Here is a 20,253-nt window from a genome sequence, read left to right on the forward strand (position 1 = left end):
CTCTATAGGCCGAGGGAGCCGACATTTGTCCGCAGACAGTTTTTCTGGGTCATGTGGCCAGCATGACTAAGCTGCTTCTGGCAAAACCAGAGCAGCGCATGGAAACGCCGTTTACCTTCCCACTGGAGTGGTACCTATTTATCTACTTGCACTTTGCCATGCTTTCAAACTGCTAGGTTGGCAGGAGCAGGGACTGAGCAACGGGAACTCACCCGTGGTGGGGATTCGAACTGCCAACCTTCTGATCGTCAAGCCCTAGGCTCTGTGCCACCCACGTCCCTTGCTACCTAATAAAGGTAAAGGGACCCCTGACCATTAGGTCCAGTCGTGACCGACTCTGGGGTGGAGTGCTGGTCTTGCTCTATAGGCCGAGGGAGCAGGTGTTTGTCCTCAGACAGCTTCCGGGTCATGTGGCCAACATGACTAAGCCACTTCTGGCGAACCAGAGCAGCACACGGAAACGCCGTTCACCTTCCTGCTGGAGCGGTACCTATTTATCTACTTGCACTTTGACGTTCTTTCAAACTGCTAGGTTGGCAGGAGCAGGGACCAAGCAACGGGAGCTCACCCCGTCACGGGGATTCGAATCGCCAACCTTCTGATCGTCAAGCCCTAGGCTCAGTGGTTTAGACCACAGTGCCCCCCACGTCCCTTGCTACCTAGTAAAGGTAAAGGGACCCCTGATCATTAGGTCCAGTCATGACCAACCCTGGGGTTGCGCACTCATCTCACTCTATAGGCTGAGAGAGCCGGCGTTTGTCCGCAGACAGCTTCCGGGACGTGCAGCCAGCATGACTAAGCCACTTCTGGCGAACCAGAGCAGCGCATGGAAACGCCGTTTACCTTCCCGCTGGAGCGGTGCCTATTTATCTACTTGCACTCTGATGTGCTTTTGAACTGCTAGGTTGGCAGGAGCAGGGACCGAGCAACAGGAGCTCACCCCGTTGCGGGGATTCGAACCGCCAACCTTCTGATCGGCGAGTCCTAGGCTCTGTGGTTTAGACCACAGCGCTACCCGTGTCCCTTGCTACCTAATAGGAGGGTTTAAAAAACGGAGGTAAGTGCTTATATATTAGAAATTCTCACACAATCAGTACAATACTGTTGTCTGCAGTAGGGAGCGGGGAGACATTTCTTTGGCTGGCATTTTAACTTGAACCTGCCTGATCTGGAATTCCTGGACCAATACCCAGGAACTGAAATGCATTTATCCCTTGGAATTTGCACTTCTCCAGATCTGTTCTCCAGCCAAACAAAGGCATACTAAGCATGAATATATTAGGGGAAAGTGCACGGCTCCAAATGTGGATATCAGTGGAAATAATGTACAAAAATGCATTTTTATTAGGGGGAACCACTTGCAAAAAATGTATATTCATTAGCTAAAACTGCATATCAACAGCGGATATTGGGAGAAATGTGCCTGTAATGCATACATTTTTTGCCATATGTTGTTGTTGTGTCCGACTCTTCGTGACCCCATGGACCAGAGCACACCAGGCACTCCTGTCTTCCACTGCCTCCCGCAGTTTGGTCAAACTCATGCTGGTAGCTTCGAGAACACTGTCCAACCATCTCGTCCTCTGTCGTCCCCTTCTCCTTGTGCCCTCCATCTTTCCCAACATCAGGGTCTTTTCCAGGGAGTCTTCTCTTCTCATGAGGTGGCCAAAATATTGGAGCCTCAGCTTCAGGATCTGTCCGTCCAGTGAGCACTCAGGGCTGATTCCCTTAAGAATGGAGAGGTTTGATCTTCTTGCAATCCATGGGACTCTCCAGAGTCTCCTCCAGCACCATAATTCAAAAGCATCAATTCTTTGGCGATCAGCCTTCTGTATGGTCCAGCTCTCACTTCCATACATTACTACTGGGAAAACCATAGCTTTAACTATATGGACCTTTGTTGGCAAGGTGATGTCTCTACTTTTTAAGATGCTGTCTAGGTTTGTCATTCAGATACATAAGCTGCATAATTGCATAAATAAAAGCTTCTCCCCTTAAACTGGCATGGTGCACTGCAAGAAAGTATAGCGAGACCATCAGGTTTCCAGCTCTCTGCCATCTCCTGATTATGTTGTGGTTTTCATCCAAAATGCATTAGGGCGATTGGGATTCTCGGTACAAACGTTCTGTCTGGCCAAACTATTGAAGAGCATTCCCCGTGGGAGCAGGAAGCTCTGAGAGGGCGCAGCCATGGCAGACATGGCGACCTCTTTCAGAATGATTAACATCAGAACTATGTCCTGCCCTGGCCCCTGATTTTATAAAATGCCTCTGCTGCATTTCCAATCCATGTGTGCCTCATGATCTCATTTAGGTTTTCTTTTACAGAGGAAAAGCACTTTAAAAAAAATTAAAAACTAAGGGAAAGAGCAACTTCACTTTAACAAGCCTTGGTGACTGGTGTCCATTGGACTTGGTGGGGTGGAAGGTAGGGAGGTCAGCAATGACCAGTGGAGCCAACCAATTTGCCCCCCACCCACTTCCATGTTCCATTCTACAAGGGTGAGATTGAGACTAAAGACTCTCATCCCTCCCCAGGCCACACCTCTCATTGACTCTGCTCCATGCCTCCCTTGAGTGCTCTTGCCTGGCTGAAATGTGCTCTTGGGTGTCATGGACACAGAGGAATGATGGAGGCACCAGTTTGGGAACCTCCTAAGAGAAGAAGGCTCAGAGCCCAAGGATTGCTTGGTGGGATGATGTTGAGTGGTCAGAGGGAGGAGACTGGGAGGAGGAGGTGTCAGAAGCTGAAGAGGCAACAGGGTGTCACGGTCTGGGTTACAGGCAGTTGGAGTCCCGGCTTGGTACGTTGGGACTGGGATACAGGTTGGGAAGCAGGAATCAGCAGTCCAGGGGTAGCAGTCCAGGGGTAAGGAAGCCAAGAGTCCACGAATCAGGAAACCAGGAGTCAAGAAGCCAAGAGTCCAAGGGTCAGGAAACTAGGAGTCAGGAAGCCAAGGCACAGCTAGGTGGGTAGCGTGTTGCTGTGGCAAAGAGCCAGAGAGAAGTTCTGGTCTTATATACCCTTGCCACCAGGTGCTACAAGTCTTCTGCCAAGCCTCACTTGTGCAGCTGTGCCTTGTCCTTCCAGGCCAAACTCAGGAAGGCCCCAGTCCTGTGAGGCCCTACCAGTCACAAGGCCTGGCTCCTGCACACACACCTGACACAGGGCTTGGTGAGAAGGCAGAGTCTGTGGCAGAGGGAAGTCCAAAAGCAGAAGCAGGAGAGTAGGATGAGGGCGGCCAAGAGGCAGAAATGAGGCAGGCTGGTGATGAAACAAGGGTGTCTCCCCCTCCTGATGTGCAAACTCCCCTCCTCTCTGGTCTCCCAGGACCAGGAGAGGCATGAAGCAGGAGGAGTTAAGGCAGGCAAGCCGGCATAGTCTCAGATTGCTTGGGGGAAATCCCTGGAAAGGACGAGACTTAGGCAGCTGTGGGAAGGTGGGGACCTTCAGTTTCCACAACTGTCTCATAGGGGTCAAGACTGACTGAAGAAGAGTTGCTGTGCTCATTAGGCCTGAAATGCCTATGCAGATCCTGTTTTTTCTAATAAAGAGATAACTTCACCTACTCAGTGTGATTTACTGCTGGGCTTGCTCCTGGCATTGGCCTTTTGCTTGCCTGCAGTGGGGTTTGTTTGTGAGGGGGGTTCGCATGTAGAAACCTCTGGTTTTCATGCTGCTGGAATGCAGCCTATTGCACACAGGTAAGAACCACATCTATTGCTCTGCCTGCTTTTTGCCTCTCACACCACTCACTACTGGCACATGGTCCCAGACTCCCAGAGGGTTGTGCATAAGAGATTGCAGCCTTCGGGCTGTAAAGGTTCTCCAGTCCTGCAGAATATGATCTCGGTTGTCAAAGAATTGCATTTCTTGTTCTCCACTGTGGGGGTTTTGGGGGATACACACACCTCACAACATTTCATCCATCCTCTCAACACCTTGTGCTCTTTCCCTAAGGTCCCTAAAGGCTTGACCTGGAAAAGCAACTCAAAGACAACCTTTCAGTTGCATTTTTGGTTAGGAAAAGTCTGGTAAATACATCTTTTGAGGGCATCAAGATCACCCACTTAGCACATCCTGGGATGTTAGTCAACAGTCAGTGTTGCATATCTTCTCCTGGGTGATATTAGCAAGGGCTTTAGTAGTTTGGTAGTTTGACAGCTGCAACTCAGCCACGCACAAATTGCTACTTCCCCAACCTCTTCCTCTCTTTTAGCTTGCAATCCCCATAGCTTTGCTCCATCTAGATCTCGTGGTGGGGCTACATGCAATGGGAAGAGCAATTCCACTGTGGCCTGCCAGCTCTCAAAATGGATCAGTATCAAGTCATGCGGGAAAACAATCCGACAATTTATCATTTAAGACAAAGCAAAAATGGGGCAGGAGAGGAGAGGAACATGATTCTGTGAAGTAGAACAAAGGAAGGGTTTTCCTTCATAAGTATCTCTTTTGACACCCTTATTTATTTTTCAAAAGCTAGTTTCGTGCAATGGATTGAGGGGCGGAAGAGAGAGAGATTGCTTTTTAAGCACCCTGTCCCACCTATTCTCAAACAGGAGATCAGGAGTTCTTGTACATTTTTCACAAACACAACTCTTCCCTTGCAACCTGACCAGGGATGGAGGAACTCATAGCTCTCCAGATGTCACTGCACTCCAACTCACATCAGCCTCAGTCAGCATGACCAATGGTCAAGAATGATGGGAGTTGTAGTCCAGCAATTTCTGAGCAATTGTGCTCAGAAACGTACTGGGAGCCAATGTAGATCTTTCAAGACCGGTGTTATGTGGTCTCGAAACTGACACATTCACTCGTGTGATGTTGAGGGGGCCTTCATTTGCTCAAATTAGTGCAGGAAAAGCCTAAGCTAGCTTTCCTGGTAACATGACCCTCCCAGTCTGTCTCTCTCTCTCTCTCTCTCTCTCTTGCTTTTGCTTTTGGTGTCAGCGCAAAGAGCAGGCAGGATTCAATCTTTATGGGAGAGCGCTTGAGAAACAACTTACTCGCAGGAAACGGGAGGGACATTTTGAATGTCAAAGATGAGCAGCTTCTTTGCCGGCCCTGAAGAGCCAAACAACAACAACAACAAACCTATGGTTACGTGAAACACACTCAGTAAACACACAAGACGTAACCGGCTGTACTTTTGAATAAATAAGGTATACTATTCATTGTGTCAAGTTGTAGATTTCAACGGAAGTCTCATAAAGTTCAACGAAAAAAGCAGAAGACCCAGTGGATCAGTTCATTCTCTAGTCAGTTCATGCATAAGGTCCATACATGTATCAGTATCTATTCCACCTGTCTGTTCATAGAGTCCAATAATCCACATGAAGGGTTGTTACAGTTCCACAGAATCCTTTCACAGTCTAAGACAAGGATTTCCGGAATATTAGCCTTGTTTCGCCATCCTTTGAATGTCAAAGATGATCAGCTTCTTTGCCGGCCCTGAAGAGCCGGCAAAACAACTATTCCAAGTGAGGCATTCATCTTTCTTTCTTTCTTTCTTTCTTTCTTTCTTTCTTTCTTTCTTTCTTTCTTTCTTTCTTTCTTTCTTTCTACTTTCCCTGGCCTAGCCCACCCTTCCCTGCAGTACCTCATATTGCCTTCCCCATCAACAGTGAACCTGATACAATTACTTGAAGAAAAATGCCGAACACAGGATGACAATTGTAGCAATCAGATCATAATACTTACCTTGTCAATACATAAGTATTGTTGCAGGTGCTTTGATTGTGAAGCTGGTAGAGGAACAACTAATATTATTTGGCTTTATTTCAAAGCCTCGCAATTGTTCCTTAGAAATGGCTACTCCTAGAAAAGCGACAGATCATGGCCTGGAATTGTCGTCATTCCTTTTTCAATTCCCCTACCGCACCCGTCCTCTTCCTCACACAATTTTAGTAGGTTTGCTTTGCTGTGGTGAGTAGCTTATGGTCAGAAGAAAATTATATCATGAGGGGGAAAGCAAAAGCCTCTTTTGCAAGAGAATAAATCTTTTGAGAATTGGAGGGCCAGTTTTGGCACAGCAAAGTTATATGTACAGTCAAACCTCGGATCCCGAACGCCAAAAACTTGGAAGTAAATGCTCTGGTTTTCAAACGTCCAGCTTCCGCTTGAGTGCAAGAAGCTCCTGCAACCAATCGGAAGCCGTGCCTCGGTTGTTGAACATTTCGGAAGCTAAATGGGCTTCCAGAACACATTATGTTCAACAACTGAGGTCTGACTGTATATAAAATAAGACCGCTTGCAACAATAGTCTGTCACAGAACAAGTTCCCTATAAACTGAACACCTGTTGTGGGAGAGAACTCCCAAAAGACTAACATGGCTGTCCCCCCTAAAACAGGGTTTCCCAAACTTGAGTCTCCAGCTGTTTTTGAACTACAACTCCCATCAGCCCTAGCTAGCAGAACCAGTGGTCAGGGAAGATGGATGTTGTAGTCCAAAAAACTTGGATTTTGTTGGAAAGCGTATGTTGTATTCACCATTAAGTGTTTGCTTATAACAACATTGTAGGTGTACCTTTCAGGGGGATGCAATGTGTGATGTTCAGTTGCCTCAGAACTGAGCAAGAGCTGCTGTTGTTTGTTGTTTAGTCGTTTAGTCATGTCCAACTCTTCGTGACCCCATGGACCAGAGCACGCCAGGCACTCCTGTCTTCCACTGCCCCTCGCAGTTTGGTCAGACTCATGTTTGTACCTTCGAGAACACTGACCAACCATCTTGTCCTCTGTCATCCCCTTCTCCTTGTGCCCCCCATCTTTCCCAACATCAGGGTCTTTTCCAGGGAGTCTTTTCTTCTCATGAGGTGGCCAAAGTATTGGAGCCTCAGCTTCAGGATCTGTCCTTCCAGTGAGCACTCAGGGATGATTTCCTTAAGAATGGATGCGTTTGATCTTCTTGCAGTCCATGGGACTCTCAAGAGTCTTCTCCAGCACCATAATTCAAAAGCATCTATTCTTCGGCGATCAGTCTTCTTTATGGTCCAGCAAGAGCTGGACCTCACCAAAGCACGACACGTATTCAGTTCAACTGAGATGCAGAAGTAATCCTGAGGGAGAAAATGTTGAGGAAGAGTTTCTCTCTCTGAGAAGAAAAAGAACAGGAGAAGGGTGAGTGGAAAACAGAACTCCTAGACCACATATGCCCCGTGTGTTTGAAGTGCCATGATGCCACATTAAACAGTCATGGCTTTCCCCAAAGAATTCTGGGAGCCGTGAGTTCTTAAGGGTGCTGAGAGTTGTTGGGAAGCATGGATTCCCACAGAACTACAATTCCCAGAGTTCCTTGGGAAGAGGGATAGATTTTCCCTTGCAGGGAAGCCATGACTGTTTAAAGTAGTGCTTTAAATGCATGCTGTGAATATGGTGGTCCTATTCATATGGGAATGTTCAGGGATACAGGAGAGGATATATTGTCTGATAATAGCCTTTCCAACTTGTGTTAACAAGTTCACAATTTAGCAGGGTAACATTCCCCTTTTTAAACTTGCAGCGGATGCGTTTGCTCAGGCTCGCTAAAGCCTCTATAATAACTGTCCTGGTATTTTCCCCTTATTCCCTTATAAAAGATAAGACACGACACAGTCTTCTATAAAAGCATAAAAAGGTTTACTCACACATCATTCTGTTCACAATAGGATCCCAGAAGGCAGACTTAGCTTAGAAAAGTAACATACACCTAAAAACTATCTCATAAGAAGACAGTCCCTTTGTCCTCTCTTGGCTGGAGCCAAGAGAGCATCTTCGGCTAAGCAGATGTTGCTTCTTCGATGCATGTAGTCAAAAGAGAGAGATGGCTGCCCTGCCCTGTGCTTCTGTCGTTACCTGCACAGGTGAGGCCACGCCCACTTCTAGTCACATGCAGAGGAAGTCTGTCCCAGCCCAGAAGGAAACAGGAAGTTTACCTGCTGGCTGGACAAACATTCCTCCCCATGTGTAAACATGTTCACTCTAGGAATGTTGTACTTGACTGCTCTTGTGTTTCACATCCCACAATTCAAGCGTTCAGGTTTGTGCTGCCTAGAATGTGCTGGGTTAACTCAACCCACTCAGCAATGACATGCTTGCCAGTTATGCCCACAGCCAACGCATGAGCTGTCTTAGACTGGAAAGGAACCAAAACGAGAGGATTTATTCCCTGATTCATAACCGGCTACTGGTAAACGAAGGAAGCCAATGTCTAGATGGGCACAGTGCATTTCTTTAATGTACCTACGCTGTACCATTTAGACTGTACCAAAATTAGATCTATTGCTTACAGCCAATAGAATATACCACAATGGCTAAACGGTCTTATGCGGCTTTGCAGCATTTTAGTACACAGCGTGCGATTTCTAGCTGTGCTGGCTTAATATGTCTTTAAGCTCTTAGTTGCCGCACAGCAGTAGAATGTAAAGATGTTGTGGCCCAAAGCCTGGAAATCTAAGGTGAGAGCAATGGTTACAAAAGCTGCATCCTAAATAGCTTGCCAAACGCAATTCAACTTTGAGAAGTCTTCATCAGTAGTATCTATTTCAACGGCTTCCCCCCGCGCATGGACTAAAATAGTCAATGCTTCAAAAATGTGTGGGAGGGGAGATACTTTTTAATAAGGTAAAACACGAATCTCCAGAATTCCAATTATACTTTAATAAAGCCTCAATAAAAACTTGTATCTTATAGGGCTGTTGCAGGTTCCAAAGTTTGAAAGGAATAATATGATTTCTTCTGCAATGCAGCAATATGCAAGCTCCGGTGAAAATATTCACTCTACATTATTATAATCCAACTTATTAAAAAGCAAAAAAAAGGGGGAAAGAATATCTGCTTATTCATAACATTTTACTCACTGACGAGCTCTCAGGCTTCACTCTTATCATGCGTATACACTCCTGCTGTTCTGAGTCCATGCTCCAAGACTCGCCTATTTATAACCCTTATAATAATTCTGCACCTGGCCTAAGAAATGATAAGGTGCTTTGTCATTCAAATCTGATGCAGTAAAATGAAAAAGAAAGAAATTCATTTGCTGGTACTTTGTACCCAGTGATATAACTTGTGTGGCCCAAACACTGGGTCAAATTCTCCCACCTGCTCCTCATAAATCAATGTGGTTGACTTAGATTCCCAAGCACTCATGGTCACTGGTTTGAAGAACATAAATAAGGAGTTAGTATATTGGTATGTAATGAACGATGCTTTACAGGGTTAAAGAAAAAGAAAAATGGTGTAAAAAAAAAAAAAGGACCAAGGTGGAAGTAATCTAATTAGACACAACAATACAGTAAGAGTAAATTTTTTGAGGTCTTAGAACAAAGAAAGGAAGTCAATTTGTGTTTATGTACGTAATGATATGGTTTTTTTTCTGTAGATGTGTGCTTTTTCGTTTTTGTTTAGTTTTGTTTTGTTTCTTTTGCTTTTTTTTCGTTTTCTGTTTTTTTCCCCTATATGTTCCGGGGATTTTTGTTTGTATAGTATTATTTTGGATTCAATGTTTGTAATTTTTGTTATGCTTCTGCGTTGAAAATAAAAAAATTCAAAAAATAAATAAATGTTGCTGAACTACAGCTTTGGTCAGCCCTGAAAATTGGCCGTGCTAATTGGGGGTTGGAGTCCACGAATATCTGGAGGGCTATTGCTTCCCCATTCCTGATCTGAAGGAAAGCTACTGTAAATGAAGCACCCATGATCACTTGTGAAAACCCTCAAGTGTGTTAAAATTATTGAAGGCTAGAACGATGTTGATTCAGAAATTAAGGGGTTAAAAGCTGTAATGATTATGTGATTAAGAAAAGAAAGGCTAAAAATTATATAGAAATTAGGGAAAGGATTTGCTGAATTGACTTAATTAGAGAATGGAATACAGAAAGGGGAGGTATGAGGAGGTCAGGAAAGTAAGTTTTATGAATATAAGGGATGGAAATTATACTTGTTTTGTATGTGTTCTGTTTGGATTGTATGTATTTTTATTGTTTTTGTTTTTTATTGTTCTGTTTTTTCTGTTTTATATAAATTCCTAAACCTTAATAAATATATTATAAAAAAAAGAAAAGAAAACCCTCAAGTGTGGTTGGATAAAAGAACAGGCTCCGAACGACCATATTTCTATGAGTACAGTATATAGGGAAGATTGATTCTGAGGTAGTCAACAGATATGTTGACTGCTGTTCAAAATGATAGTTGTATTGGCCCTGAAGCACTATTGCTTCTTGTTGAGTCTCTATTTTAACGGTTCACTCTTACACCTTCTTGAGTAGGATTACCAGGGTCATTGTCCCTGAGACTTGGGTTGGGCAGTAGGTTTTCTGGACAAGAAGCTGAATATCAAGGCCCTCAAATTACCGCTGAATTTTTGGTCTGGGAGTTTTGCTTCATTGTTTCTTCTTCATTGTTTTCATCATAAAAATAGTCATGAAGGAGGACAACACAGCAGACCTGAAGTGTTGGGATCTCTCTGCCATGGTGACACAAGACCCTGAGATGAATTGTCTCATCGGCGGACAACCTTGCGGAAAGGGTGCTGGAGTTGGAAATTGAAGTTTTTATGGGACGTAAGGTAAAGGTAAAGGGTCCAGTCGCGACTGACCCTGGGGTTGCAGCGCTCATCTCGCTTTATTGGCTGAGGGAGCCGGCGTACAGCTTCCAGGTCATGTGGCCAGCATGACGAAGCCGCTTCTGGCGACCAGAACAGGACACGGAAACGCCGTTTACCTTCCCGCCGGAGCGGTTCCTATTTATCTACTTGCACTTTGACATGCTTTCGAACTGCTAGGTTGGCAGGAGCAGGGACCGAGCAACGGGAGCTCACCCTGTCGTGGGGATTCGAACTGCTGACCTTCTGATCGGCAAGCCCTAGGCTCTGTGGTTTAACCCACAGCACCACCCACGTCCCTTTTTATGGGGCATATCCTATGCTAAATATAAATCTGCTCACTTTTTCTGGTGGGCAGCGTTGTGGCCAGGCATCTAGGCCCCTGCAGTGATTCAGCAGGGGGTGAAAATTAACACACACACCCTCATTGCCATCCAGGCCATGTCACCGGCACTGAGTGGGGTCCCGCCCAGGGATAGCCCCACTGTCCAATCAGCACCGGCGGGAGGTGTGACTGTCAGAAATTTTAACCACAAGAAACAGAAGTGCTAGAACCTAAAACTAAGATTATGTCAAAAATGTATAACTTGCTGCTGAAATGGAATACACAGGATGAAACGGTTAAGTCAGTTATGATTAAATGGGCACAAGATGTTGGACACAACATTATGTTTGCTGACTGGGAACAGTTATGGACCACAGGTATGAAATTTACGGCATGTAATGCCTTAAGAGAGAATATTATGAAAATGATATACAGGTGGTACATGACCCCAGTCAAGCTTGCAAAAATATATCATTTGCCTGATAATAAATGTTGGAAATGTAAGGAGGTTGAAGGTACATTCTTTCACCTTTGGTGGACGTGCCCAAAGATTAAGGCTTTCTGGGAAATGATTTATAATGAAATGAAAAAGGTATTTAAGTATACCTTCTTGAAAACACCAGAGGCTTTTCTCTTGGGCATAGTCGGCCATTTGGTGCCAAAGAAGGACAGAACTTTTTTTATGTATGCTACAACGGCAGCAAGAATACTTATAGCAAAGCACTGGAAGACTCAAGATCTACCCACTCTGGAAGAATGGCAGATGAAGTTGATCGACTGTATGGGACTGGCAGAAATGACTGGCAGAATCCGCGACCAGGGAGAAGAGTCGGCAGAAGAAGATTGGAAGAAATTTAAGGACTATTTACAGAAATACTACAAAATTAATGAACTCTGAAAAGATGCTGGATTGAATTTTTGTGGTTTCTAGCTGCTATGATAAAGATAATAGGGATTAAAATTGTTTAAGTAATAAAACTTAAAAAGTTGATTGGGAAATATGGTGTTAATTAAAAGAAATGTTAAGAGATTAGGATTTGCTGGATTAACAATTTGAAATAGAAAACAAGAAGGGGAGGTATGAGGAAGTCAAAGAAACATGTTATTGAAAAATTGTTACTGAAATTGACTTGTTTTTAATATTTTTCTTTTCCTTTTTCTTTTTGTGTTTGTATAAAATTGGAAAATCTAATAAATATTTATATATATATAAAAAAAGAAATTTTAACCACAGAGGGCCAGGGAGCCCTCCTCTCCAGGGAACTGCGGGTCATGGGGCCTTGGCACATAAATAGCAGAACCAGTGTCAACAGCCTTCACCAGGCAAACGCAGGTAATGGATGACTCCATAATGGTCACAGGTGCTGCTGCTGCATCTGAAATCCAAAAAGCCACGAAAGGGAAAGGTTGGGGGTGAGGAGTCCACCAATGCAAAATGGCTGCAAACGGTCTCTGCGCATCAGCCAAAAGCATTCGGATGCTCTGGGAAAGATGCCTAGAATTCAGTGTTAGAAGTGTGCATGTACGTGTTTTAAAAATGATCATCCTGGCCATTAGCTGTTGCCCTGGGAGATGTCATACTGGTTAATGATAAACTGAACATGCTCCATAATAAAGTGTGGCAGGTTACAGGAATCTGATCGGCAAGTCCTAGGCTCTGTGGTTTAACCCACAGCACCACCCGCGCAGTGGCGTAGCGTGGGGGGTGCAGGGGGGGCCGGCCGCACCGGGCGCAACATCTGGGGGTTAGGGGGCGCAAATCCACAGGTTAGGGGGCGCAAATTACTTGCCTTGCCCCGGGTGCTGACAACCCACGCTACACCACTGCACCCGCGTCCCTAATAAAACCTGTAAAAGACAGGTCGGAGTCCTGCCTGGTTATTCACAAGCAACCACCACCAGCATCTGACAGCCTGCTTTCCTTTGAACCACATCAGTGAGGCCGAGGAGGTGGGTCTTGTTATCTGGGCAGCCCAGGACCTCCATACATACTCCCCAGGCTTGTGCCCCAAAGAGGTCACTTTAGTACTGCTCACACAGGGATTCTCCCCTAGAGGCACACTCCATTGTCTCTTGAGTCAGGCAGATGCCCACTAAAACAATACAAAACTTCTAGGCTTGCAAGCAGATTCCGGGCTTGCAAACAGCTTTTTTTCTGCATGCAAATAATGTGGAAATTGGTGCTAAAATATAATATGCAAATTAACAGCTAGGGAAACATCAGTAAATTGCTGTCTGAATGCAGTCCTCCAGGTAACAGTGGTTAAAGTTTTTTTTTCCCCTTGCCATTTTACATCTAGTCAATTTTTAAAATAATTTGTATTCAATTTGGCTAATGGCACAAAGCAAAGGCAATCATTATTTGCACATTTGTCTGGTCCCTCTACAGCTTCACATTTGCCACAATAAACATTTTTATACGCTCTGGAATAAAGAACTGCTTTACTACCCATTCCACCAGAGTGCATATCAGATTGTTTCAACTTTTCTTAAAAGCAGAGTATTCTGCTACCTCTAGCAAAAAAATAATAGTGCTATGACATGTTTGCTCATTCTTTCTTCTCTCTCTCTCCCTCTCTCTAAAAACACTGCCTTTCCAATTAAAAACTGTTTCCAGTTTCATTTTATAGAAATGCTCTCCTCTACAAGATCAACCAAACGATTTTGTGCATCTCAGCCAGTTGACTGAACACACAGCTCTTCAGCAAAACAGACAGGGGTTCGTAAGTGATGCTGGCATGCATTTTGAAAACCAAAGTTTCTGGAGAAACAAGTGCATTTAAACAAGAAACATTTGCTTGTCTGTTTTAGATTGCGAGCCCCTCGGGGTAAGGCCTGTCAAACCGGCTTTTTGTAAAAACCCATGTCCGTGGATGGGAGGAGGAACGGGAGGAGATGGGACCGGGGCTGCTTTCTCTATGGAGCTAGCCAGTCTTTGTTAAAGGTGAGCAGGAGAACATGTGTTTTCTTTGTAAGGCAAATGCAGTTGTAGGGGAGAATTGGCAGGGAGGTGTAGTAGTATTTAAGGCTTCTTTCACCAGCTGAGTCTCCTCTGCAAATGCCTTCTAGTCTGCTGTTAATAGTTTCCCCTTCAGAAGCAGCAACTAAGCACAGCTGGGCAATGGGGGCATCCTGGGAATCATAGAGTTTGAAGGGACCCTGAGGGTCATCTAGTCCAACCCCAAGCAATGCATGGATCTCAACACGCTTTCCACCATCCAATTTGAAACCATACTAGACCCTGCTTAGCTTTGCAGATGTGATGGCCTGGGATTTGGACTCGGATGCTGAACCTGAGGGATCCCAGCCTGCACAGGAGTCCCCGCCTCCAGAAGCAGCTGAGCCGGGGCTGGGGCATGAGCCTGAAGGGTCCTCACCTGTGCTGGATCCTCAGGTGCAGGCATCAGCTGAGTCTGCTCTGGCTCCTGAGGTGATGGAGGACCCATTGCCTGCAGGTGCTCCACTCTCAGCCCCGGCAGAGGAAGCTGAGGTTGCCTCTGGGTCTGGTAACCCTCCAGCCTTTCCTGAGCTGCAGAGGCTCAGGGCAGAGAGGTGGAGGGAACTAAGTTCCCACAGGAGGAGTGCTCGCCTCCGGGCCAGGAGAGGCGAGTTACCAGAGGATCGGGGCTGCCCTATGCCTCGGGGCAGATAAAAGCCAGCCAGCCCCAGTCCCAAGTTGTGGGGGCAACATTGTTGGTTGCTAGTTCCTGCCTGAACTCCTGACCTGCCCTGGCTCCCTGCTTACATGCCTGTTCCTGACTACACCCATCTCCCTGCCCTGCACCCAGCTTCAGCTACTACGGACTGCCTCCATGTTGCGCCTTTGACCACGGACCGGACGTGGACCTCACCTCTCGGGTAACCCACGGGACCAGCACAGCAAACATGTGTCAGGGGCTGGACTGAGGAGGAATGGTGCCCCCTCCCCTTCTCCTGAATCTTCCTGGGAACATGAGGACAGTATAGATTTAGAACAGTGGTTTGCAGAAGGGCATAGTTCAGAGGCTGCAGAGGGCAGAAGCTGGGAAATATTGGGAGAGAAACAGCAGGAAGAAGAAACACCAGGGGAGAGACAGCTGACAGACTCAGTGTTCTTGGAAAGCATTCCTGACCTCCCCTCTCCCAGGACCAGAGGGTAGAAGAACAGAAGGCTCAGGGGCAGAAAGCTCAGATTAGCTGGTGCAAGGGTGATGTACAATAGGAGAGACGGAGGGGGTTGGACTTAGAGCAACACCATTATATTAGGGAGACTGCATTCCTTTGTGTCTCTCTGTGAATTATGGAATTAATTACTTGGTAAGAACTCCTCATGTTTATCTGTTCCTTAGCTGCCAACGTGGGAAGGATCCGGTTCTCTGAAGCCTGACAACAAGACAGCAGCAGTTTTATTGCTCTACCACTGGATGTGCAGTGGAAACCAGCCTTTGTGGAAGGGATTAAGTATAAATAACAACAGATAATCACAGTGTCTGGATAATTGCAGACAATCACAGTGCCTGGAGATACAGGCAGGTTGTGTATCCACAACACTCAACAGAGGAGGAATAGCCGCTGGGAGGAGCGCAGAGAGAAGAAATGCTGGGGTGCACCAGTAGCTTTCATCTGCCCCAGCTGCAATGAAACATGTCTCTCCCATATCAGTCTCTACAACCACAGCAGACGCTGTAGCTCTCTGATGGTTTGACTTTACCCCCAACGGTGCACTCCTCCATTATCTCCCAAGACAGACAGATGCCAACGACAACTAGGTGTGAGCTGAGGCCTGGACAGCCAGGTGGGCTCAGGTGATCATTGATCTGTGCTCATGCGATGGCATAATTCAGTCTACAGTACAGCAAACCAGTAGACAGTCAGAAAAACATGGAAATATGGATTCCCTCTCCTTGGAATCATTATATTAGCCCAAACCAGCGTGGTTTGGCTTTTTGAGCTGATACTAACTTAACAATGGCTGGTTGTTTCTATTATAGCTGAACAGGGTTTTGGGTTTTTTAACTGTTCTATTAATGTTGCTTACTATGCAGTTCTGTGCTTGTCTACTGGAAACTAAGAGTGGATCTACACACAGGGCAGGGGGACAACGCTATAGATAAGTCTGAAAATAAATTGTTATAACAAAAGGAAAAAAACACTGTGGAAAATTGCAACAACAAAAAATGCGCCCCAGTGCCATCTGGCGTTGCATGTTTACAACGCATTCAAAATACTGGTGTTTTTTTTACTAGTGTAGCTGAGTCCTAAGTCCCACTGAGTTCAGTTGGCCTTGGTAAAGGTAAAGGTACCCCTGGCCATTAGGTCCAGTCATGGACGACTCTGGGGTTGCGAGCTCATCTTGCTTTATAGGCCAAGGGAGCCGGTGTTTGTCTGCAGACAGCTTCCGGGTCATGTGGCCAGCATGACAAAGTCGCTTCTGGCAAACCAGAGCAGCGCACGGAAACACCGTTTACCTTCCCGCTGGAGTGGTACCTATTTATCTACTTGCACTTTGACGTGCTTTCGAACTGCTAGATTGGCAGGAGCAGGGACCGAGCAACGGGAGCTCACCCCGTTGGGGGGATTTGAACCGCCGACCTTCTGATTGGCAAGCCCTAGGCTCTGTGGTTTAGACCACAGCGCCACCCGCATCCCTTTCAGTTGGCCTTACTCCCAGGTAAATGGATCCAGGCTTGGACTTCACTCCTTCACCACCCTTTATGTTGGTGGACTGCTCTCTGCTCTCTCCTGCCAGTTCAGCCAAACAGAAGCCAAGTTTGCAGGTAGGCAGGAGGGCTGCTTGTGGCATCACCTCCAGCCGAAAGCCCCCAAATAGAACCTTCCAAGGGTGATGAGGGGGCGGAGCTGAGCAGCATCCGCTGGATCCTAAGCCCCATCTCACAGGCGGCACTGGCCAGCACTGGGTCCAATCTGTCTGGTCCCCTGCCTCACCTTCTGTGTCTGGGCTACAGATACAGCAGTGACTGAGAGAAGTTAGGATGGCAGCCTTAGTGTGTTTTATGCTAGCTGCCTTGAGCCTCGGGGGGGGGGGGGAATGAGACTGAAATGTTTCCAAACAAATATCCACCTTGGCTCCAAGTTCACAGATCAATTATGCGCTTGTCGTTGACCGTCTGCAAGTGCCTTCACACGTTATGAAAAATGGGTTCTGCTGCTTTTGGTGAGGGGCAACCTCTGCATTCTGGATGTAGGTACAACTCACTCTGTGCTCATGAGAGAAGACAGCGGTGGGCTACAAGGAGCGTGTGGGCACTCTCATCCGTGCCAAAGCCCCAGGGGTGCCAACTTGAATAAAATATTGGTGGGAGGGGCAGGAAAGCCCTGCCCCACATAATCAATCACATGACATGGCACAAACACACCATTTGAATGGCAATGCTCATCAACTCGGGGGTGGGTCTCCTTGAATATTTTATTGGGGAGGCCAAAGGGACCTTGGCCCGTAGGAGTTGACTCCCGTGCCCCAGATGCCGGAGGAGGGTCCATGAAAAATGGAAAAGACTCTCGTTCCTCTCCATTAGGGCAAATGGGACCCTGCCCCACCAATCTCATTTTGCTCTCTGCCAGCCCCCACCTGCCCCCTTTCTTCCTTACAACAAGTCCAGGAGGCAGCCTCGGCTGTCAGCTTCCTCCTCCTTAGTCTTGCCCCTTTTAGAACTTAGCAGGGAGGAGAATGGGGGACAAAACTGGAATTAGTTGTCTCTGCCTGTTATTGGCTCTGGCTCCATCTACTGTTGGCCTCCTGCTTTACATCCTATCAGCTCTAATGGATACCAGCCACCTCTCGGAAGGGAAGGGGTGGGTCCTAGTGGAAGCAGCAAGCCTCCTAGTGCGAAGCCCTGCTGGAGTAGCCCAAGACATCACCTTTCATCTGGAGTGAGGTCCTAGTTGTGAGTAAGGCAAGGAAGGCAGGGATTGATCATGGCTGGAGGGAAAGGTGGAGGCCCAGAAGGAAGGAATCTGGTGGCTCTTCATGGTCAGAGATGGAGTTTCAGAGAAGACAGAACTGGGTGACAATAGCCCCCTTCCTTTAATTTGACACCAAAGAGATATGCCCCTCTCCTTTCTTCAAACAGGAAATGGTTTCCTTCCATAGTAAAGGTAAAGGGACCCCTGACAATTAGGGCCAGTCGCAGATGACTCTGGGGTTGCGGTGCTCATCTTGCTTTATTGGCCGAGGGAGCCGGTGTACAGCTTCCAGGTCATGTGGTCAGCATGACTAAGCCACTTCTGGCTAGCCAGAGCTGCTCACAGAAACGCCGTTTACCTTCCCACTGGAGTGGTACCTATTTATCTACTTGCACTTTGACATGCTTTCGAACTGCTAGGTTGGCAGGAGCAGGGACCGAGCAACGGGAGCTCACCCCATCATGGGGATTCGAACCGCCGACCTTCTGATCAGCAAGCCCTAGGCTCTGTGGTTTAACCCACAGCGCCACCCGCGTCCTCCTTCCATAGTAGTGACATTCTAATTTTTTTTCTCAAATCACAAGGGACTTCAGTTCCATATATTTTGAATCGATTCTCTGCGACGTTTGCTGAAGCATCACCGAGCTGCTGTTACACCATGCCTCCTGTGCCGACATCCACATCTCATTAAAAACAAAACAAAAGAGGCAGGCATGCAACTGATGTGTACAGCTTCTCTTGAATATGCCTGTCCTTGCGCCCATCTGTTCAGGTGGCACCATGCCCACTGGGGTACAACGCCAGCTTCGAACATCGCCTAGGTGCCAACAAATGGAAGCACCTAGGCTGTGCGAGAAGGGAACAAACTGTACGACATAGAGGGATGGCGTCGCTCTTGCCAGAAGATCCTCCTGTTTGCAAACAGAGCCAACTTCGGATGACATGCTTCGTTACGCAGAAATCCATCTGTAGCAACTTGCGAGCGAACAACAACACCCGGGCCTGTTCTCCCTTGGCCGCAAAACATCCGTCCTTTTCAAATTCAGCCTGCCAAACGGGGGCTGCAGGAGAACCGAGTTCATTTTCCTTTCCCGGTCCAAGGCCAATCTAGTAAATCATCTGCAGCAAAGTTCTTTGTTCTCTGAAAGTAGCTGGCCGGTTTTGCAGCACTGACCCCGTCTCCTTCATTTCCAGTTGTTCAATGCAGACAGAAACAAGGCCGGACCTACCATTAGGCAAGGCGAAGCAACTGCCTCAGGCGGCAGATACTGGGCAGTGATGGCAGAAGCACTCTGGCTGTTGCTCTAAAGGACCACAGGCCATTCCCCTCTGCTGGAAGACAGAGTTGTGTGTGCTACACAGCATGGGTTGTAGTGAAAAAATGGTGGCCATCAGGCCAGGAAGACCATATCATCTGTTCTGTCCTCTAACAGATTCTTTTCTGTTTAAATGGAGATTGTTATATATTTTGCTTTTTCGCAACCCTGCTGATGATTAACAAAATTCAAGTTTTCACTTATCTAGATGATTTCTTTGCTCTTGATCTCATATTGCTTTTCATTATGGTAGTTCTAGAAGCAATCAGGCTAGACCTTGGTACAAAAGGGACTCTAACTGAAGAAGAGGCTCAGACTTGTATCACTGCGGGCAGCATAATCCTGTCCGTCCACTTCCTTGTGGGGCAAATTTACATCCTGTGAGCAGAATGTCATTATTAATGTTGCACTGCTTGTGACAGGTGGACTTGAAGGGATCCTGTAAATCATAGCCATTGCTGAATTCGCCAACTAACTCATGATGCTACCTGAAATATCAAAAAGATGTGTGAAAGGAGAAAGATCTTTTAAAGACCAAATCCAGTGACTGCAAGACAAATTCAATTCATACGACCTTTGGGAAGGTGAATACCAAGGTGAACTTCTGGGAAATGCAATATTTAATGGCTTGAGTTCTAATTAGCAGCCTCTGCAAACGGAAGAGCTCCTTCCATTTGTGGCCAACAGCATTTTTGACCAGTTGCCCCTTCTCTTTGCATCGCTTCTCCTGCTGCCCTGACCCTCCTGAGTGGACTTTCAAAGGCTCAGCATGTGGGAACTTGCCAGCAGAACCTTCTTTCAAATCTAAGAAAATATCTTTTTATTTAGTATAGCCCCTTTATGTATAAACATCCCATGTGGTTTCTCCCTCACCAGATCTATGTTCTGCAATGTATCTTAGAATTGTGTTTTTAACAAGATGGCATTTGGTAGTGTGTTAAATATTATAATATTTTTAAATCTGTATTTATAGACAGTATATATTTCTATTTCTCTATCAACGTGTTTAAGAATAAACAGACTGCAAGTCGAACATATTTAACAGATGCTAATTGAGCTGGTGGGTATGGCTATTCTGATGGACGCTCCAAAGTTGTGTTTTTTTGTTTTCGTTTTTACTAAGACACCCCC

Source organism: Podarcis filfolensis (genome assembly GCF_964270895.1).
Source record: "Podarcis filfolensis genome assembly, chromosome: 3".
Classification (NCBI taxonomy): domain Eukaryota; kingdom Metazoa; phylum Chordata; class Lepidosauria; order Squamata; family Lacertidae; genus Podarcis; species Podarcis filfolensis.